The sequence below is a fragment of the Sander lucioperca genome, chromosome 1 (genome assembly GCF_008315115.2).
Source record: "Sander lucioperca isolate FBNREF2018 chromosome 1, SLUC_FBN_1.2, whole genome shotgun sequence".
NCBI classification, from domain to species: domain Eukaryota; kingdom Metazoa; phylum Chordata; class Actinopteri; order Perciformes; family Percidae; genus Sander; species Sander lucioperca.
Window position 1 is genome coordinate 54,195,856 of NC_050173.1, and position 19,801 is coordinate 54,215,656.

At 39.4% G+C, this 19,801-nt stretch overlaps 1 protein-coding gene and 1 long non-coding RNA gene across 2 annotated transcripts in view; one reads left to right on the top strand and one right to left on the bottom strand.

The window, feature by feature from the left end:
* LOC118496429 overlaps window positions 1–19,801 on the top strand; it is a 397,714-nt gene that overhangs the window by 337,447 nt on the left and 40,466 nt on the right. The window lies entirely within an intron of this gene.
* LOC118496036 lies at window positions 17,287–19,500 on the bottom strand. The gene is made up of 2 exons (XR_004898498.1): window positions 19,184–19,500; window positions 17,287–17,469 (listed from the first exon to the last, which is right to left on the bottom strand). It is a non-coding gene; the product is annotated as an uncharacterized LOC118496036 (long non-coding RNA).

The window sequence follows — 19,801 nt, forward strand, 5'->3', positions numbered from 1 at the left end:
AAAGTAAATGGTGTTTTTTTTGTTGTAACATTATGTAAAAAAAATCATTAGTGAATACACAAATCTATTTTTAAGTTTAAACCATGACAGGCTTTCATGCATTTTATCAACATTTAATCTAAACCAGGGGTCACCAACCTTTTAGAAACTGAGAGCTACTTCATGGGTACTGAGTCATACGAAGGGCTACCAGTTTGATACACTCTTCTGAAATAACAAATTTGCTCAGTTTGCCTTTAGTTATATATGATTATTAATGATTAATGATAGTCATCTATGTGAAGACACTGATCACGTTAATGATTTCTCACAATAACTATCAACAATGACTTAACAAGGTGGGAAACAGATAATATCAATATTCAATTTTCATTTTTAGAACAGGCCTGAGGGCTACTCATGTGGTCCTTGGGGGCTACCTGGTGCCCGCGGGCACCGTGTTGGTGACCCCTGATCTAAACCTACATGAGAGAGCCACAGGTGACGCTTTATTCTGAATCACTTGTAGTTTTCTTATATTAATTGTTGAGGTGCTGGACCAAACCACGGAGCAGTAATCAAGGTTTGAATAAAACAAAGCATGAAGTACTTGTTTAACGGTCTGTGGTGTAAAGTTTTGTGCCCATCTTTTAATAACAAAGTGTTGCCCATTTTAGTTACCAGTTTCTGAACATGTCTATCCCAACACAATATATTATCAATCATCACTCCCAAAAGTTTAGCCTCTTCTCTTTGCTCTACAGAATTTTGCTCTATGCTGATTTCAAATTACGGTTTGGAAAATAAAGAGTTAATGAGTTCCAACCACTAAACAGGTAGTTTTAGATACATTGAGAATCAATTTGTTACTCCTTATCCAATCCACCACTGACTGTAGCTCTCTCTGTAGTTTTGTATTTAAATCACCAATATCAGTTCCTGCTAAATATATAGTGGAATCATCAGCAAACATTGAAATGCTTGCTTTATCTAAAACAGATGGAAGATCATTGGTAAAGATTGTGTAGAGGAGCAGCCCAAGACAACTTCCTTGAGGCACGCCATGTTCCACAACCCTTACCTTTGAAAAGCTTCCATTAAAGTAAACTATTTGTCTTCTGTCTGTCAAATAACTTTTCATCCACAATAATGCGGTTTGTGAAAAACCATAATATTCCAGTTTTTTTAACAGTAAGTCGTGGTCAATTATATCAAATGCTGCCGTGAAAACAAGCATTACAACACCTATTATTTTCCTTTCCTCCATATCCTTGATCCAGTCATCAACCATCTGAGTCAGGGCAGTGGCTGTTGAGTGTTTTCCTCTATATGCATGCTGAAAATTTGTAATTAAATCATTATTTAAAAAATAAGACTGAATCTGCTCATAAACAATTCTTTCCATTATTTTACCGAGAATTGGTAATAAACTTATTGGTCTACTGTTTGAGCCAGAGAAAGGCATTTTCTTATTTTTAGGTATGGGCACAACTTTACATATTTTCCATGCTTGCAACCATATATTTTCCATAAAACACATATTAATGATATGAGCAATAGTAGGAGCAATGATTGAAACTATTGGCTTAAGCAACTTATATTCAAGATAGTCAAGATAGTTTTTTGTAAAAATACCTCTGACCAGTTTGCATTTCTGACATCATCTTTATATACTAATAGATTGAATCTTCTAAATGACCTTTTCATTATTACTTTTGGACCCAATTTAGGAACTGTTGAAGTCACCCATTAAGTAAGTTTCAAGATTCTTACTACTAGCATGATCTAGCATATCACATATTTTGTCCAAATACTCAGTATTAGCATTTGGATGTCTGTAACAGCATCCTATGAGTATTGGCTTAAGATGGTTCAGACTAACTTTTAACCAAATTACTTCAATACTAGAATACATTGAATCTGGCATCACTTTGACAGGTATATGATGTTGAATATAGATACCAACTCCTCCATATGCATTCCTATCATTCCTAAAATTGCTGTAGCCATCAATCATTAAAATTGCATCATCAAATGTATGATGATTGAATGGGTTTCAGACACTGCCAATTTGTGCAAGTTATTTGGTTGCAGTATATCTGTTAAATCACTCAATTTATTCCTGAGACTGCATATATTAATATGGGCAATTTTAAGACCTTTCTTTGGTAGTTAAAGCAGCCATATTATGCTCATTTTCAGGTTCATAATTGTATATAAGGTTGTACCAGAATAGGTTTACATGGTTTAATTTTCAAAAAAACACCATATTTTTGTTGTACTGCAGCGCTCTCTCTCTCACTGCTGCAGATCCTCTTTTCAGCTGGTCTCTGTTTTAGCTACAGAGTGAGACCTCTTTTCTTCTTCTTCTTCTGTACTATCTTTGATTGCACTTGCACATGTGCAGTAGCTCAGGTGTAGATCATGTCAGCTAGCTAGCTCCATAGACAGTAAAAGAAAGGCTGTTTCTACAACTCCGGTCAGTTACAAGGCAGGATTAGCTGGGAGACTTCTAAATGAGGGCGCACATGTAAGTAGTTCTTTTGTAGATTATGGTGAACTTGTGTGTGTTGTAGCAGTGCTTTGCTATTGAGAACGAGGTAGCATGCTAGCGTTAGCATGCTAACGCTAACGCTACGAGCTAATGGTTGCGGTTAGCCTGTTCGTTATCGTGCCGATTTTGAACAGCTCACCCAGAGACTGAAGGCAGGACACATTCAGAAACCGTATCTCACTGTAAACAGCATGGATGGATTTTTTTCAAATTTTGTATGTGTGTGGAAGCACCAGAGACACAAAAGAACACCCCAAATCCCAGAAAAAGTGATTTTTTCATAATATGGGCACTTTAATGTAACGTACCAAAGATCACTATCTTTCTTTGGATTCATACTTTTAGATTCTATGTCGGAGCAAAACAGATTACAGAAAATGACTAAATCACATATATACATTCATACACATGAATTCAAACAGGCAAAATTGTATTGCCACTCTAGTTGTCAAGGTTGCAATAATAAGTGAGCTGAACTCCTCTTGAATTCCATTTCCTTAATATAACTCTGTAATTCTCCACCTAATTAATACATAAAAAATCTGTAAGTTCCTAATGTATGTTGCAGAATATCTTATCTGACATACTTATAATGATAACAATTTAGGCAAAAATCAACATGATTTGGTAGCACTTTATAATAACTACACATAATTCATCATGTATTAAGCATTAGTTACCTATTAGTTTGTTCATCATTATTATTTTTTTTGTTCATACATAATTCATCATCAGTAAAGCATTTGCTCACACAGTTATGAATGGTTTGTTCATAGTAAACAAGCCTATTAGTTAATTGTTTGTTGATCATAATTAATCTAATGTTCATACATAATTCATCATCAGTAAAGCATTTATTCACAGAGTTATAACTGGTTTGTTCATAGTAAACAAGCCTATCTAGAAAAATACTTTTGTAAGTACATGACTTATACTTAATAGATAATGAAACAACCATTTATAAATGAAATAATTTCCCCATTATAAACCAGTTGCAAACTATTACTAAATGCTTTATTCATCATTTGTAAAGCATTGCTCTTATGTTAATTCTCATAAATAAAGCATTTGTATACACACTCATAAATGGTTCGTTAATAGTAAATAAGGCTCTCCAAAATTATGTTTATAAATAGAAGTTTGACACTAAATAATTATTGCGAAAACTTAAATAATTTTCCCTTTATAAACTATTTACAAACTATTAGTAATTTCTTTATCATTTGTAAAGCATAATTCCTACATTCATGCTAATCAGTAAAGCGTTTGTAAATACAGTTAGGAAATGGTTGGTCCATAGTATGTAAGCCCATGTAAAACGTTTGAGCCTTTGAGCCTAAACTAATAGCTGGGGTGTTAATACATCTGTTACAAATACCAATAATGTAATCCATGACTAATGACTAATTCAGGAGTTACTGCTGGTTAGTTAAGTATATTGTGTGAGCCCATCTAAAGTGAGCACTTTCTATGCTTTACAAAGCACTTATAAATAAGTTGCAAAGGCTACCAGAACCTGGACACACATGTATTGTTCTATTTGGACATGCCTTCAGAAATATGCCTACGGATAGTTTGTGTGTTAATGCATCTTTAACAAAGCACTTACCAAAACATCAATTCATGATTAACTCATGAGTTACTACTCATTAGTTGACTACATGGCGTGAGCCCATCTAAAGTGAGGACTTACTGTGCTTTACAAAGCATTTATGAATGAGTTGCAAAGCCTAGCAGATACAAAGATACACAAGTAAAACAAGTATTTGTAACCCTTATTACAATGTAGTAAGAATGTACATTTATGAAATAGCTCATAGTAGGTTTTGTAGTTGATATCAGTGTGAATTTGGACCAGAATCAGAAGAAAACTAGATTGTTAAGAGCCAGAGAATTGAACGTCAATAAAGAGACTAGGAAACCAGGTTAAAGTTTGAGAAGTGTATTAATATACACAGAAACATGGCATACATACAGATAAACACAGGTATGAAAAATAACAACTAAAATAATAAAGTACACACATAACAGAAACCCTTTTCAGTTCTATGAGCTCAATTGTTCTTTGATGACAAGAGTTCAGAGATGTTCAACGTTGGGGCCCATATGAGTTTGGTTTCTGTTTGTCCTTCCACCATGAAGAAGGAATCCAGGGCAATCCGTCTAAGTTAAGAGTCTGGATCCTTTAGCTCGCCACCCAGCCAACTGAACTGGGAATCTCTAAACCCTGGAAGTCTCTGGGATCTGAAGAGTCGATGTGGTCCAACATCCCTCTGTGGACTGGACCTCCCCTGCGTAGTGTTTCTCAAATCTCCACCTCCTCCACCTGTAGATAAGGCCAAATCATTTCTCTCAATTACTATTCAGTAATTAAATCAATTGCTTAGGCTACAATGAAAATAAAATGAGGTCATATTTCAGTTAACCCATATCGAAATATCTAAATCTCTATTCAGTTGTACAACCGTTCTTAAATTTCTTCTCTTAGGTATCAAAAGTATATAAATCCCTTTCAGGTATCAAAAGTACATTAATAATTAACAGGTAACCTTTATACAAAAAAATACATTTCTAATTTAAGTTTTATGGAACCTACCTTAGTAACATTAACACTATCCTTGTTGTGAGGCAGGGAATAATAGGACCCAAATGCAGAGAGAGGCAGGCAGGAGAAAGTTGGCGTTGAGGATTTATTGAGAACAAAAAACACAGCACAGAGGCTGGAAAAAACACAACGAAAAACTCTGAGGGAAAACTTACAAAACTAAAGCAGGGAGGAATCCAAAACAAAGGCCCTGGCTACACACGCAGACAAGATACAGGAACAACAGGAACAAACTGACAGCACAGGGACACAAACGGACGCAAAACAATCTGACAAGAGACATGGGAAACACAAGGAGTAAATACACTGGGTAACAAGGTAACGAAGGGCAGGTGACACAGCAGATGAAACACATTAGGAGAGACAGAGTAATCAACAAAGGCGGGAAAACAGGAAGTAAAACAATACACGACAAGACAGAAAACTAGACTATCAAAATAAAACAGTAAACAGAACATAATACCAAACAGGGAACAGAAATATACACAACGAAAAACAGTCCACAGAATACACAAAACAGGATAAATCTACAAGACAGGGAACAGAAAAATACAAAATAAATATACAAAACAGCAACAGAAATATATATATATATAGTTGTTATATATTTATATTATATATTTATATAAATATTTATATAAATATACATACAAATATACAGGTAACAGAAACATCCACAACCACAACAGTACCCCTTCCTTAAGGGATGGATCCCAGACGTCCCAACAAACAAAAAAGTCAATCCTGGGAGGGTGGAGAGGGACCGAACGGGGGATAATCAAAAAGGTTCCAAAAACAAAGAGTCCAAGAAACCAAAAACAACCCAAGGAGGGTGGAGAGGGTCAATGGGGGGAAACAGAGAGTCAATGGGAACTGGGTTAGGAGCACTGGAGACAGGGGACAGAGGGCACTAGGGCATGGAGGACCAGTGAGCACTCGGGCACTGGGGACAGGAGACTGAACTACTTAAACCAGCAGGACTGCTGGCAGCAGTGGAGGGGGAACCCCTCCGGCGTCTGACGGCGAAGGCAGAATCCTTCAGGTGGCCGACGGCGAAGGCAGAATCCTTCAGGCGGAACAGGTCGGCCAAGGCGGAGCCCCTCAGGAGGCGAAGGGGCAGCAGGGCTGGAATCAGGCGACAGGTCAGCTGGGCTGGAGTCAGGCGGCGGGTCAGCTGGGCTAGAGTCAGGCGGCGGGTCAGCTGATCTGGCGCCAGGTGGCCAGGCAACGGGGGCAGAGGTTGACTAGGGTGCCGACAGAACACGAGAGGCAGGAGTAGGTCTGACCGCCGACAGGGCACGAGGGGCAGGAGTAGGTCTGACCGCCAACAGGGCACGAGGGGCAGGAGTAGGTCTGACTGCCGACAGGGCACGAGGGGCAGGAGTAGGTCTGACCGCCAATAGGGCACGAGGGGCAGGAGTAGGTCTGACTGCCGTCAGGGCACGAGGGGCAGGAGTAGGTCTGACCGCCAACAGGGCACGAGGGGCAGGAGTAGGTCTGACTGCCGACAGGGCACGAGTGGCCAGCCGGGATTCTGGGAGGCTGCTAGCCAGCCGGGGTTCTGGGAGGCTGCTACAGGCAGTTCTCAATTCAGTTCATACCTGCATCTGATGCACTTGTTTCTAGTGTGAAGTCCAATCAATAGCCTACTTAATCACCAGACAGCGTCCAACCACTTGATTGTAGTAGATGTCTCCTGATTTCTGATCTTGGATGTCTCCTGATTTCTGATCTTGGAAGTAGTTTGTGTCTCCATTAAATGTTATAATCAGTGTCACAGGATGAATCAGACCATGTTTTATTCCTGCCTGATGTAGTTTCAATTTCAGATATTTAAACTGCGCTCTTCTCTTGGACACTTCTGCGGTTAAATGTTAAATGTTACATCCCTCTGAAATGGAGGACTTTTTCTTGCTTTGCTATTTTTAAAATAGCCTCTTTGGCCGCATACCCCTGCATCCTGACGATCATCGGTCTCGAACCATGTTTTGTAATAGGCCCCACTCTGTGCGCAATATCCACTTTTATCTTTAAAGAGCTTAAACAGAGGTTGTAATTTATTCATTGCTTTGTTTATTTCTTCCTTTATTATTGCATGGATCAAGACAGCTAATTCAGCTTTATTCACCTGTGCAGCGTCGCTTTCCAATTCACTCTCAGCTGATCCTCTCCCAGCTGGAACAGGTGAGGTAACAACAGGGTTGGAGGTAACCTGCAGTGCTTTTTTCCTTGGCATCCAGTGATCCTTTTCCTCATCTTACTAGACTGATTTTCCTTTACATCAATAGTTCTTAGTCAGGAGGAAACTTTGGAACCTTTATTACTTAATCTGTTTTAGGAGTTCAGCGTCCTTGGTGTTCCACACACTCACTCTCTGCAACCGGACATGGCGGTGGGGATCACCAATGATTTCCTGAATGGATTAGATTCTGCTCCAAACAGCTAAATGACATGTAATGCTCTTCATCATCGTTTCCAAAAGCTGCATTCAGAAACCACCTCGCTGCTTATCTGACAGCTTAATTTATAATTTATACTGTTTATTGATCCCCAGTGGGGAAATTACAATTTACACTCTGTTAGAATACACACACACATGCTCAGGACCTATTCATGCACAAATGGAGAGATGTCAGAGTGAGTGGGCTGCCAGTGCTGGACCAGCACCCTGAGCAGTTGGGGGGGTACGGTGCCTTGCTCAAGAGCACCTGGCAGTGCCCAGGAGGTGAACTGGCATCTCTCCAGCTACCAATTCACACTCTGTACTTTGGTCCATACTGGGCCTTGAACCGGCGACCCTCTGGTTCCTAACCCAACTCCCTACGGACTGAGCTACTGCCACCCCAAAATTAGTTCCAATTTACTGCCACCCAGCTTTAGTTCCTTTACACATTCAGAATATTAAAACTAAATACAATCAGATAATAAATGATGATGTATTATTACAGATTACTAGCTGCAACATTAAAGTCATCAGTCATTAGAAACCAGTAATATCATACTGATTATTCTGCAGAATGACCACTTTTACTTTTGGTACTTTAAGTATTTTGATGGAGATACTTTTGTACTTTTACTTATTTCTACACTGTGGTATCAGTACTTTAACTTGAGTACTTTGTGGTATATTTTATATTCTTATTTTTTATTATGATATAATATTTTTATTTTGTCGATGTTTGAACTAAGTATATTGAATATAAAGTTATAAACAAAGTTTGAGCACAGGGGAATGTTTATCTCTAAAAGACAGACAGACAGACAGGCAGAGAGACAGACAGAGAGACAGATACAGACAGACAGGCAGACAGACAGAGAGACAGACAGACAGACAGTTCTGTGTAACATCAACTTCATTCCAACTCTAACTCTAGTTTAACTTCTTTTGTGATTTTATGGTAAATTAAAACTCATTTAGATTAACTGAAACCTAATTTAGGAGTAAAATGTGTAGAAATGATGACTAATGTAGACTATAGCTGAGAGGATGTAATAGTTGTAAGTTGATGAATGATATATTTAAATATGTGATATATAATTGTTCTTCAACATTTGAAATCAGTTTAAAGAGATTAGTCTCCATCTGGTGGAGAGACTCAGCAGCACAGAGGGGGAGGTGCATGATGGGAAATGTAAGTTTCTTTCTTCTGTTGAAGTTTTTGGCGTTTTTGTTCCTGTTTTGTGACGTTACTGTTGCTGTTTACAAGTTCTGGTTGTTTCTGAATGTTGAAGTTTGATATTTTTAAACTTGTAGTCCCCTTTCTCAACGTTGTTGTGTCTTCTTTAACGTTGTTGTTCCTGTGTCTCTGTTGTTGACATGGAAGATAGATGTCCATGTTGTTGATGAGCTGATCAAACAGCTGAAGTTGATTTCCTTTCTCCAGCCGTCAGAAAACAAACTGTCGTCTCCCTGCCCAGCGTAGAGTCCCATGAAGAAGGAAATGTAACATCATTCAAATAAAAGAAGTTCTCTGCTTCCTACATGGAGTCTAACTCTCCCTTATTTATTCATTGGGACACATTTAAAGCTGTCCAAACCAAATATATTGAATATAAAGTTATAAACAACAATGTTTGAGCCCAGGGGAACGTTCAAATCTAAAAGTTGGGCAGCGTGTTGCTATGGTTACCGTGTTAAAGGACATGTTTGCCTTTTTATAAATCAGCATTAATCAACAGAGATATTAAACAGGGGAAATCACTTCATGTGTTGTTTGTGTCTTTATTTATTGTTTGTTTATTTTCTATTATTGTGCCCTTAGAACCCGACGCCGTCATCGCGACGAACAACGGCACCTTTGATTAATATTTAGATAATTTGAGAACGGTTTAATGTAGAAACTTACCAATTTTTGCTGCTAAAAGCTAACGAGTTAGCCACCATCTTTGGTGTCTTTGTAGCCTTTACAGAAGGTTTTCTATCCAGCCTGGAAGTTGTGCCTCTTTTCGGAGTTGTTCAGCAATAAATCCAAATGCTTATATCCAAGATTTATCCACTCGATGTCCATAATTTATCAATTTTCCATAATTTTTACCGCTAGCTCGATGCTAGCTGCCATTTTGAATATCCCATGAGGCTTTGCGAGATTGTGTTGACGTCTTTCAACCAATGGGAAGGCAGGTCCGTCATACAAAGAGTATGTAGTGGACAAAGATAGATCACTCCAGTGAATCCGAGTGAGAACAAAGGCTATAGAGTGAAGATGGATCACTCCAGTTTATAACCGTTCTACAGAGAAGAATGTTTTGAGATGTGGCATAAATTTGGGCCTTTTTTGAAGAATGTAAATAGTTTGTCCTTTTACATGAGTTATAATGTTCATTATGTTTTTTTTTGCACTGCATGACTCCAAAAATATAGGAGAACTGTTTTAGAACATTGCTGTGTGTGTGATTTCAATAAATATGACATTATTATTTGATTATTGGCATAAGTGAATGTCATGAGGGCAAAAGCATCTGCACTTTTTTTTTAAAAAATGCATATAGTTTGTCAACTGTATAAGTTATAATGTTTATTTCTTCACAGTGTGACTCCTAATACATATGGGAACTGATTTAGACAGGAGATTGGCTTCGCTTTCAGTGATCTGTCTGTGATATCAATACATATCTGTGAGATTCATGTTCTGTTTTATTTATTTGTCTTTAAGGTCATACAACCTTTTTTTCACATTCAAGTGACCTCACTGCAGCACAAATATTCTAATAGCCCAGTTTGTCCTAAAAAAATGATTGACTGTAGACAACAGGGTTGATTTTTTACAAGCTTTTTTAGAAAATAAAACCAGACGGACAATGAACTGTAACAATGACCTTAGGGCTGGTAGGGTTAAATATGTTTAGTATGTTTTCTGCACCGTCAGCAGTAAGAGATGCTGACCTGGTAATACCTTACTGAGTCCAGCAGAGGTCTCTCTAAAACCAGAAAGGAACTATAGCTCTTATTCTGAAAGGGGGAGAGAGAGAGAGAGAGAGAGAGAGAGAGAGAGAGAGAGAGAGAGAGAGAGAGAGAGACAGAGAGAGAGAGAGAGAGAGAGAGACAGAGAGAGAGAGACACAGAGAGAGAGAAACAGAGAGAGAGACAGAGAGAGAGAGAGACAGAGAGAGAGAGAGAGAGAGACAGAGACAGAGAGAGAGACAGAGAGATAGAGAGAGAGAGAGAGACAGAGAGAGACAGAGAGAGAGAGAGGGAGGGAGAGAGAAAGAAAGAAAGAAAGAAAGAGAGACAGAGAGAGTGAGGGAGGGAGACTGAGAGAGACAGAGAGACTGAGAGAGAGAGAGGGAGAGAGAGATCAGCAATCTTTTGCTGATTGTGGTTATCGGTATGAACAGAAGCAAGGTAACAGTAAATGAGAATAGGAGGAAGTTCCTTTTTCCCATGGCTTCAGAGGGAGCATCTGAGGTTACGTCCCATAGCACTTCAATTACCTCATCGACTCCTCTACTTGCCTCTCTTCCTCGCGTTCTAGTCCCTCCCACTGAGGAGCCACGGGAGAGATGCAAGGAAATCATCAGAGGAGAGAGGAAATGAGTTGTAGAGAGATGCGACGTCCTTTCCTCTGAAGTTACATGCATCCGTCAGCTGTTTGGGCTGAGTTAGAAACTCCTTCAGCTGCTCAGCTTCCAGGAAGACTGCTCTCTGTATCCTCGCCTAGAGCTCCTCCATGATCCCTAATAAATATTCAGTGCTAGAAATTCAATGGCTGTTTAATTTCAAAATCAGTTGAAACAGATTTACTTCCATACTTAGTCTGCTCTGCCTGAAGGTTAAGACGTTTGATATGTTGTATGTTTTCTGCTTTTTTTTTTTGCTGTTATACCCTTATATTATGTTTGACTTATGATGTGAGATTTCCTCTGCTCCGGTGGTCTGTCATGTGACTTTTTACCTATAAATATTGACCATCTGATCACTCGCAATCAAGTTATAAGAGACAGCCCAAAGGCGGCCATTCTGTGCTGGAACACGTATGCATTTTTCAAAGACTTTATCGGCAAGAAGATATTAAAGGCTTTGTAAACTTTACCCTCTCGAGTTTGGCCTCGGATTCCTTCAACCTCTAGATCCACAAACTGACCCTTTCTACACCCCCGAGTAGTACTCAGACGTATTGTGACTTTTATATATTACAAATATTTGGATTGAAGTTTAATGACATAAATGTATTACTAAACTAGAACTTATTTTCATCCAGATAACATTGCCTCCTCTTGCTCCACTACTGCCTGTTTTGGTTTAACACCATATCAAACTTTTCTCTTCTATAAAACACTGCTGTCAAAATCAACCCAATAATAACACGTGTTGGCAATTAGGAAGGTACCGATTCAATTATAAGCAATATATCAAAGATATTTTATCAATAGGAATAAAGTTATGAATGTGTGTATTAATAACTAGCCGCACAGCTGCGACGAGTGTGGGCAAGCGTTCGGATGGCGAGGAACGCTGATTCGTCACCTTCGTATTCACTCTGGAGAGAAGCCGTATTGGTGCGAGATCTGTAAGAAGACGTTTTCCCGGGAATATGCCTGGGGAGTTCACCGGCGCGATCAGGCCGGAGAGAAACCGTACGTGTGTGAGGATTGTAGGAAGGCTTTCAGTTCATCGGGAAACCTGTTGGTCCACTGATGCATTCACGCGGGAGAGAAGCCGTACAGCGAGCCGTGTGGGGAAAGTGAGCTGTGTGGGTGTGTAAGGTTTTCTTAGAAGAGCAGCCTTAATGTCCACCAACACATTCACGCTGCTACATTTTGACCCGGGCCCCGGTAATGTTGCCAGTGTTGGGCATATGCAGATATTCTTTTAATCCATTTCCGGGTATATTGCCATGTGCATGAAAAAGACTGTGAAAATTTTTTTTCCCCAGTGGATCAAATGATGAACAAATTTAGGAGAAAAAAATGAAAAAGTGAACATTTTTAGAATTTTATTTGAAAGCTAATTTAAATTTTTTTTTTTTTAACAAAATCGGAAAAAGTTGGAAAAAAAATTTTGAACACATTTTGAACAAATTTAAACAAAATCTCAGAAGCCGAAAAACAGTCAACTAAATTCTCATGTTGTATAAAAAGTCAACCGTAAAAGAAGCGTCGAAAACAAACCACTGTTAAAAAATACTGTTACAGTAAAAGTCCTGCAGTGAAAATATTCCTTCAGTAAAAGTGTGTAAGTATCATCAGGAACATGTAGTTAAAGTATTCAAAGAGACTGTAAAGGATCCATTCAAAGTGTTTTCTGTATCTCAACTTATCCCATGTTTAGACCAAAGTTTACTATCTTTATCTCCAGCGGATGTTTAGCTTTTGCTATAAATCTCTTTGATTTTTTAAAATCTGTGTATTAATATTTAAACATTGTAGATAAAATTGTGATTGCAAAAAAAATGGAGAAAAAAGTGGCAAAAAACATTGATGAAATAAACATCAAAATAAGCGCCACAGAAACATGGTTAAAAGTGCCAACGTCTTCAAAAAAAGCTAGAAAAAGTCAGGAAAAAGTTACAAAAAACATTTTTTTTAAAATGTCTGAAAAAAGTTATAAAAGCTAGGTGAGCCAAAATCGACTGTGAACCTAGTCTATGTCCACGACGTTCCACTTCTAGGATTGTTCCGGTGCTGCCGGATGTCCGTCCCCTTCCTCTGTCTTTGTGTTGGCGTTCTAACCTCTGGTGGATTTGTGAGGACTATGGTTAACTGCTCCTCAGATCTCTGCAGGGTAAATCCAGACAGCTAGCTAGACTATCTGTCCAATCGGAGTTTCCTGTTGCACGACTAAAACTACTTTTGAACATACACATGTTCCACCAAAACAAGTTCCTTCCTGAGACTATTTAGCAGAGGCACCGTGGCTCCGTCCGGAGCTTAGCCCCGCCCAAGATGATTGTGATTGGTTTAAAGAAATGCCAATAAACGAGAGGACCCTCCTCCACAGTGCTGTGAAGGAAGGTCTGGCTATAAGAGACTACAAGAGGTCATTTGTATATCTTGATGCACATATTTTCATATTAGTATACAGGTTAAATAATCGCTCAGATGATATGTCAAAATGGATTTATTGATTGATTGGTTGATTGATTGATTGATTTTGTAGGCTTTGCATTTCGTTTTTTGTCTGATTGTTTCACGCTACTTAAATAAAATGTTCCACTGCTACATTTCCAGAAGAGAATGGAGACAATGAGCAAAGAAGAATGACCTCTATACGTTCTTAATTATTCATGTACTGATCAATTATCAATGAGATCAGCTGAGTCTGTGTTCCATCTACAGAAACACAGCATCTGTTAACATGTCTTTCATTCCACAACAGCTGCATGGAAACTGTGGGTCCGACCATCCGCCCGAGGAGGCAGTGCAGTCATTTCACATTGCTACCCCCTCAGTGTGCAAAACAATACAGATCATTTCCTAAATAATATGGAGGCCACTAAATTTAGCCGAGAAAAGGTGACTGTAATCTGGGTACACAGCATAGTAAAGACACAGCCTTTAAAGGTGGACGTTTCAGTTCAATTAAGCCAACAACAATGACCGTCATGTGACGACACAACTTAAATGATGGTGGTCATGGTGGTTTGGGTTAAAACACTCCCGCGACACAAACACCTGTTTCCTTTCTTGTGTGTTCTCCTTAACTTCTCCTGTTTTAGGAGCCAAACATCTTTTTTTACCTCCGTTGTGTTTGCCTCCGCTGTGTTTGCCTCCAATGTGTTTTCCTTTGCCAGTTTTGACTCCGCTGTGTTTGCCTCTGATGCTTTTGCCTTTGCTGGGTTTGCCTCAACAGCGTTTGCCTTTGCAGTGTTTTTCTTGTTTCTAGCTATTTATTGCAGATGCTTTTGCTTCTCGGGTTGGTAGCGAGAACCGACGTCCGTGCTGCCTTTTTTATCCAAGACAGAAACAGGTGACTTTGGAGCTGGGCTTAATTTCTGTGATTGATTTTTAAAGCTTTAGTGCATAGTTTCTGTCACCCCAATGAGGAATTCTAAGCAATGACAACAACACAGTTGGCATGTCCACATTATACAAGCCTTCCGTGACCATGCACCACCCCTCTTCCACACAGTTGCTAGTAGCCAAGGAGGACACGGAGGATTAAAAAAAGATGATGGACTCTTCATTTTCTTCACTCTAGTTTCTGCACGGGAAGTCACAATCTTCTGAACATAGTCATACTGAGAAATACAGAGAGAGTTGTGTGAAGCTGATAGTCTAAATTACCTTTGTAACAACTCATTTGGCAATGGCTTGAATGTAACATATGTTCATTAATATCAAAACGTTACACAATAAAGCTTTAAGATTGAGGGCTGGTACAGTGCCTTGTCCCTGTAGGAATGCCTCCTGCATTGCCATTTTGATGCTGTTATAATTTTGGGCAACAACCTGGCGGGGCGTGCTGGGTGGGCTGGGGCTTTGCCTCCACGGACACCTGTGGTTGTGTCCAGGCAGCTAGCGTTTCTTGAGCAGGAGGAGAGTGACCTGGGATTTCGCAATGTTTTTTCCATCTGTCCCATTGTGCTTCTGGCTCTTTAGAGCTTCTCCAGGCACAGGGGTTGCTGGGCTTCAGGGGGGAGATTGGCTGACTGGCTTACTTTACCTAATCATTTTATTTGTTTATCATATAAACACAATGTTTCGAAGGCCACTGGTTCTTGCTGACTGTCCTTGTGTCAGTGTCACCAGTCAGTCCAGTTTGTTGTAGAAATAAGAGTCATCGAGCAGAATCACAACCTTGGAATTATTTTTGTCCTGTAACCTCTATTGATGCTTTTAAAAATATACATGGAAGTGGCGTCATAATCACCCAGAGCCCAAAGGGACACCTTCACAATTTAATACACATAACAAAGCAAAAAGAACAGAGTATTTCCCTCTGAGTAGACGTAGAAAGTCTCTTACAGGCTGTCTGGGTTTTTTTCCAGGAAGCTTTCTGTTATGGTTTCTTGATGCGTGAGAACTGCAAAGCTGCAGAGAATAATGATTGAAACAGAGGAAGTGGTTTGTTTAGGTGGAACAAAAAACTGACAACCAGCACCAATGTCACAGTCACAATAACTCAGTTTAGACTCCACATAAGGTACTTTATTTGAAACCCGGTTTTACTCAATGTGAAGTGAGTCAAACATGAACTAATCTTTTAAATATCTGTTCAGTGCAATAGTCAGGCCCTGAGCAGGTTGTATAACCATAACCCCAAACACAGTTTGAGCTCTTAACTACACTCACCTAAAGGATTATTAGGAACACCTGTGAAATTTCTCGTTAATGCAATTATCTAATCAAACAATCACATGGTAGCTGCTTCAATGCATTTAGGGGTGTGGTCCAGGTCTAGACAATCTCCTGAACTCCAAACTGAATGTTAGAATGGGAAAGAAAGGTGATCTAAGCAACTTTGAGTGTCTCATGGTTGTTGGTGCCACATGGGCTGGTCTGAGTATTTCACAATCTGCTCAGTTACTGGGATTCTCACCCACAACCATTTCTAGGGTTTACAAAGAATGTTCTGAAAAAGGAAAAACATCCAGTATGCAGCAGTCCTGGGGGGCGAAAATGCCTTGTTGATGCTAGAGGTCAGAGGAGAATGGGCCGACTGATTCAAGCTGATCGAAGATCAACTTTGACTCAAATAACCACTCGTTACAACCAAGGCATTTGTGAAGCCACAACACGCACAACCTTGAGGGGGATGGGCTACACCAGCAGAAGACTCCACCGGGTACCACTCATCTCCAATAAAAATAGGAAAATGAGGCTACAATTTGCATGAGCTCACCAAAATTGGACAGTTGACTGTAAAAATGTTGCCTGGTCTGATGAGTCTCGATTTCTGTTGAGACATTCAGATGGTAGAGTCAGAATTTGGCGTAAACAGAATGAGAACATGGATCCATCATGCCTTGTTACCACTGGGCAGGCTGCTGGTGGTGATGGTGTAATGGTGTGGGGGATCACTTTCGCCTTCAGATCTGCCTTAATTCTTTGTGTCATTGATTCAACAAAGTGCTGGAAGCATTCTTTAGAAATGTTGGCCCATATTGATAGGATAGGATCAAACACAGTATTAGTATGATATTCCTAATAATCCTTTAGATGAGTGTATGTTGGTCAGTGAGCAGCAGCTGCACCATAAAATCCCCCTCTCACTGATAAACGCTGCTTATCTTTTCCCTGTAACTCAATGATAAAACCATTTTACAGTTTTTCTTCAATTGTTTACACACAATTTTGAAAACCGGGTTCTTTCTTTCAAAATATAATCAGAATTATCCAAACACCACACTCAATTTGCATAATTCCTAGATTGTTTGGAAAATGACACACTTCAGTCAAAACATACACACATATTTGTGAAAATGCTTTTAGTTTTCATTTAACCAACACAGTCCTCAATGATCAGACACTACTGCAGCCAGTTTCACACTGATGAGATAAATAAAAAACACATTTGTAAAAAAACTAATTTTAGGAAATAGCATGTGCTAAATTTTTGGCCAGACATTGTTATGTAAGGGATAATTTAGATGACAAAAAAATAGTGACCCACAACATTCTTCATGATTAGTCTGAGATATAGGGAGAATGTACACAAATAGGCCTACTATAAGCTTACCAAGCACTGCACAACACTGATGCTGCAGACTGAATATTTCAAGTATTTATTTCAATACTTACAGTATTTCTTACCATAATCAGTTACAGTAATCAACCAACAATGAAATCAATGAAACAAATAAAATCTGTAGACAAATAAAAATTACTGCATGAAGTACATACACTTTGACTCTGAAGAAAAACTACTGTAAAAGCAACAAGAATACTGTAACTATTCATCATCTCTCCATCTGGCTGGATCAGGCCATACGATTTCATCCACATCACAGGCTATGTCTTCATTGGCAAGGCACTGTTGGAAGAATCGCCTTTAGTGACGAATCCACCCCTGCACAGAAGCTGCTTCGATATGATCACAGGCCTGCTCCATGGCCTGAGTGATGGGCAAACGGTCATAGGGCCGCAGGTCGTATACCTTCCACCGCCATGCTGAAAAATACTCTTCTATTGGATTCAGGAAGGGGGAGTATGGGGGGAGGTATAAGACTTCAAATTCAGGGTGCTCATGGAACCAATTCTGGACCAGAGTAGCCCGATGGAATGAGACATTCTCCCAAACGACAATGTACCGCATCTGGTCCACTTGGTTTAAAGCTGTGACAAAATCTCGTGCAATCTGTCAATAAATGCAAGTATTAGATTTGCATTATAGGGTCCCAGATTTGCATGGTGGTGGAGGACCCCATTTTGGGTAATAGCAGCGCAAAGGGTGATGTTACCCCCTTGCTGCCCTGGCACATTGGTGATTGCCCTGTGTCCAATTACATTTCTCCCTCTTCTTCTTCTTGTTTTTGCAAGGTTAAATCCAGCCTCATCCACATATATAAATTCATGTTGAATTTCTGCAGCATCCATTTGCAATACTCTCTGAAACACAGTAAAAGACAATAGGATGCTATTCAATATCTATTGCACAGTATTTTTTTGTGCCAGAACATTATGAGCAGTGCACAATACCACACCATAGTAAGATGAACAATACATACCTCCACATAGTCATTGCGCAGATGTTTCACTCTCTCTGAATTTCTGTCAAATGGTACCCGATACAGTTGCTTCATGTATATTTGATTTTTCTTGAGGATTCAACCTAATGTTGACAGAGAGACTCGTTGGATGTTATTGAAAATATGCTCATCATATCCCGCAGCCTGATACAATTATTGGTCAAAACCATGTTCACAATGGCGGCCTCTTGTGCACGAGTGAACATAGGGCCCCTTCCACCTTGGTGTCCTTGACCATCAATCCTATGTAATAAATAAATAAATAAAATATATATATATATATATATATATATATATATATATATATATATATATATATATATACACACATGCAGCCTACTGTCAAATGTCACAGTAAACAATATTGATGATAAGTACAGCAAGCTTCAGTTTCAACGTACTGTGTGGTTAGCTTACCTGTTTTCTCAATGAAATGCCCGAATTACTGACGCAACAGTATTTCTGCTGAGATTTGGTTGAACTCTTTGTCCAGCTTCCATCAGTGTCAGTCCATGGTTGATAACATGGTCAATAAGTGTTGCACGGATTTCTTGAGTCAAATTTGGTCCTCGTCTTCTTTGTTCAGGTTCTATCAACTCTTCAAGTCCTTCTCTACCTCTTCCTCTACCTAGGCCTCTTCCTCTATCTCCTTCTTCTCCTCTTCCTCTACCTGGGCCTTCTCCTCTACCTCCTTCTCCTCTTCCTCTACCTAGGCCTCTTCCTCTACCTCCTTCTCCTCTTCCTCTACCTAGGCCTCTTCCTCTATCTCCTTCTTCTCCTCTTCCTCTACCTCCTTCATCTCCTCTTTGAGCTCCCCCTCTCATTCTCACTCTTCTTCTTCTTCTTCTTCTTCTTCTTCTTCTTCTTCTTCTTCTTCTTCTAGCTCCTTCCATTTTTGTTGAAGACAGGTGAACTCACCTGCTGCCTTTTATAGCACACCTGAGTGCTGCGTTTTCAAATTAGCACATGTGTGCTTCCACACCTGGTGGATGTGATTATCCAATTCGTTCATTAGTGTGGTCAATGGCAATCCGGGGCTTTGTAATGACAAGGAAGTAACCTCACAATCCTTATCTGTGTCTAAGGTGTGAAAATGTGTGTAGAGTTTTACAAATCACTGTGTGTAATGTTTTGCAAAAAGGGTGAAGCAGACATTGTGTGTAATGTTGTGCAAATCTGTGGAGGTGTTTTGCTCATTGGAGTAGAATTTTGCAAAGTGTGTGGACATTTTTATTTTAGTGTGTAAACAATCGTAAAAAACTGTAACTTCTAAATATTGAGGCAAAGTCAACCCTAAACTCAGATCTGATCAGGAGATGCAAATACTGACTGTACCGTTGCTTTAAAAGAGAGACGTGACATTCTTCATTTAGTTTCCTGTTTCAGGGTGTCTGGCTGCTGCAGCAGCAGGTCAGCTGATGCAAGGCACAGAGTATGTGCATCGTTTTTTTTTTTCATGAGTTCGCTGCACACACTCAAGAAAATGATTCAAACCCTTTTTAGAGGTGACACATTTATATTTATTATAAATATAAT